Source organism: Gekko japonicus, unplaced genomic scaffold (genome assembly GCF_001447785.1).
Source record: "Gekko japonicus isolate JY-2015 unplaced genomic scaffold, Gekko_japonicus_V1.1 scaffold1681, whole genome shotgun sequence".
NCBI lineage: Eukaryota > Metazoa > Chordata > Lepidosauria > Squamata > Gekkonidae > Gekko > Gekko japonicus.
In genome coordinates this window covers 312,333-315,648 of record NW_015167585.1, presented here as the reverse complement: position 1 = coordinate 315,648, position 3,316 = coordinate 312,333, and positions in this window count along the sequence as shown.

Genomic DNA, 3,316 nt, shown 5'->3' with positions numbered 1-3,316 from the left:
CTCTAAGGTCTGTTTAAATGCTCTGCTTTCTTTTAGAAAAACTCTCTGCTACAGTCCATCGCCACAGTTTGATCAGTCCCTCCCTCCTTGCTTTCGCATTTGCTTAAAACGTCGGGAAATAGGGCATCCCCTCCCCCATTTAGTTTGTACGCTTGTAGTGGAGGGACTTCACTTCTAGGCTTTAGTGTCACGTTTCAACGACAACTCACTCATCAATCCTTGAATCGATCCAGCCAGGTCCTAAAACGGCCCCTGGGATCACACCAGGCAGAGAAAATTGCTAAACCTCCAAATGCTTGTTCTGGTGGTCGCTTCTAGTCCAGTACTGGGAATCAGGGTAGGACCTTCAGGGCAGAGAGTAGCACCCCTGTACCGGCTACCAGCCAGAGGTAGGGCTCTCCAAAGCCCCCTGGTTAGAAGCCCATTGCCTATGGGCTTCATGGGGGAACGTGCACCATCACACTCCCTCCTAATCTCCGATTCATGGCACACGTCTCTCGGAGGAACCCAGAGACGCCGCCATTGTTCAAAGCGCCAAAGACCGGAAGTCTTTCCTTCTCTTTCCTTCCTTCTTTCCTTCTCTTTCTTTCACTTTTTCCTTCCTTCGTTCCCTCTCTCTACTCACTCTCTCTCCTTCCTTCTTTCCTCCTTCTGCGGCCCAACTCTAGTGAGAAGGGGTTTAAACTTTAAACCCCTTCTCTCTTTGCTTCCCCCCCTCCCTGGCTGGGGAAGGGGAGGCTTTTGAAGATGCCTCCCCCCCCCTTTGCTTCCCTTTTTGACATCACTTCTGATGATGTCAGGGGGTGTTGCATATGCTAATGAGTTATTATGCTAATAGCCCAGTAGCTCATTAGCATACCATATTCTAATGAGCTCCTGCAGCTCTTTTTCTACGAAAAGACCCCTGGACAGTAGGCAACACTGTCACAGGGCTATGGAATGGCTGCTGTGACAGATATGAAGCTGTCCTGCCCCTAAGAGAAAAACTGCCACTCTGCTAAGCCTATCAGAGTGCTGCTCCAGCATCCAATCACTTTTCAGAGGTGGATTGGAATGTTGGAGAGAAATACAACAAAGGTTGAGTCCAGTGGCACCTTTAAGACCAACAAAGTTTTATTCACCATATAAGCTTTTGTGTATGGTCTTAAAGGTGCCACTGGACTCAGACTTCGTTCTGCTGCTTCAGACCAACATGGCTACCCCCACCTGAATCTATCTTTATGGAGAGAAACAATGTGAGAGTTCAGATCTGCCTCAGAGAGGGTGCAATGATAGTTTGGGGTCTGTCTAAGCAAAGGAGCAAAGAGCTAGAAGGGTAGCTCTATCTGGTAGCATGGCAGAGTAGTTTAACTCCACCTCTGGGAAGGAATAGAGTACCTGATTGTTAGACCTGTCTCTGGTAATGAGCAGACCTTGTACCATTTAGTCTGACTATTGGGCAACGACAGGCTAGTATGGGTAGTACTGTCCATGTGAGAGGATCCAACCTAGTGGCTAGTCAGTAAAAGCATGTTTGTACCTGAAAGCATTAAAGAAAATTCAAACTACACTCTGAAGACAATACTAACTTAAATTTATATTCCTCAGCCTGGTTTCTCCTTGACTACCTGGGGACCTGTGCTGCTGATCTGTTCTTTGAAACCAATCCGTAAATAAATAAATCTCTGTTGTTTATATACAGTTCTTGTCTCAGTCATCTCCATGTTCTACTTGCTCATCACAAAAGTTTACCTCACAACAGTAAACCCAAAGCCTTTACATTTGCTACTCTGAGAACATCTGATATCTGAGGGGAAGGCTTACAGTTTAAAACAAACCAGGTTCCCCCAAATCATAGGAGGCTGTGCAGGTCCTCTTAGTACAAAAGGCCTGTCACAGCTGTTTTTGCATATGTTGCTTTAAGACTCAGGGAGTGCATGTGAAAGACAGAAATACAGCTTTAGATGTGTTTGTGCCAATTTTCTCGATTGGTTGGGCATACAGGAAGTGGATTTACAGGTGAACTTCAGTCTTCATGTATCTTCCATCTGTCACTTGTTGGCCAGATGAATTCTGCATGAGCCACACTTTTAGTCCATCTATCATCCCCAGCCCACCTTAGATCAGTACATATTTTTGAATGGCTTTTTCCTATTTTAGTCTCTTCCTAGATTTAGATGTGCTTCTGTTACTATTCAGAAGTCTGGCTCCATTATTTGATTCTTCTTCCCTTTCCATGACTCTGTGGGCATCTGCAGCAGGACCACTTCCCTTCCCATCCTTGCTTCTGGACTCTGGTAAAGCAACTAAGTTTGGGAGAAAGTCTTATCAGTTTCACAATATCTTTCCTTTCCAAAGGTCATGCACTATATGCCCACCATGTATGGCAATACTAAAAAAGCAAGGAGGCATTGATGGATTAGACAAGGCCTGGAGAAAAATGTCCTGTCCCTTTAACAGTGGCCTACTGTGTGGAAATTGCAGGTGGAGATTGACCATTAAGGTCACAGGGATGAGTCCCAGTAGGGATGACCTGATAAGTGACCTCCCCATGGGTGCCACCTCAGCCTCAAAGGAGGGGCAGCTCTCAACCTGTGCAGGACAAGTGGCAGCTGCCACTATGAGCAACTAGCTCTTGCCCGTGCCAGGTGAGGAAGGGGGTGCACAGGCTCATTGATTCCCATGCTGGACAAGGAAGGAGGCATACAGCCCTGCCAAGCTTCATGTGGCAAGAAGAAGATATTGGATGTATACTCCGCTCTTCACTCAGAGTCTCAGAGTGGCTTACAATCTTCTTTCCCTTCCCCACACCTCCCCACACCTCCCCACAACAGACACCCTGTGAGGTAGTTGGGGCTGAGAGAGCTCTTTCGATGACTGTTCTTGAGAGAACAACTTTGACAGAACTTGTGACTGACCCAAGGTCACACCAGCTGGCTGCATGTGGAGGAGTGGGGAATCAAACCTGGTTCTCCCAGATTAGAGTCCACGCTCCTAACCACTACACCAAACTGGAGATGCTTGGTCAAGCAATGTGTGACAGGCTATTCCCCACCCCCACCCCCGCTTCCTTTAGAAGTAGGCAATTGAAGCTTTTCGTGTCATGGAGGAAAATAACATCACCTTGTAACTGACATCCTATTAAGCCTCTACTAATGGAACAAGATATTTTTCTCCAGATGTTTTTTTTTATTTTAATCTTATTTAATTGCATTTGCGGGGAGGGCAGGGTATAAATGCAATAAAATAAATAAATAAATAAAATCAATGGGGAGGGGGTGGTTAGCAAGAAAATGGAGACTCATGGGCAGGTAATTCAGAAAATTATATATATATA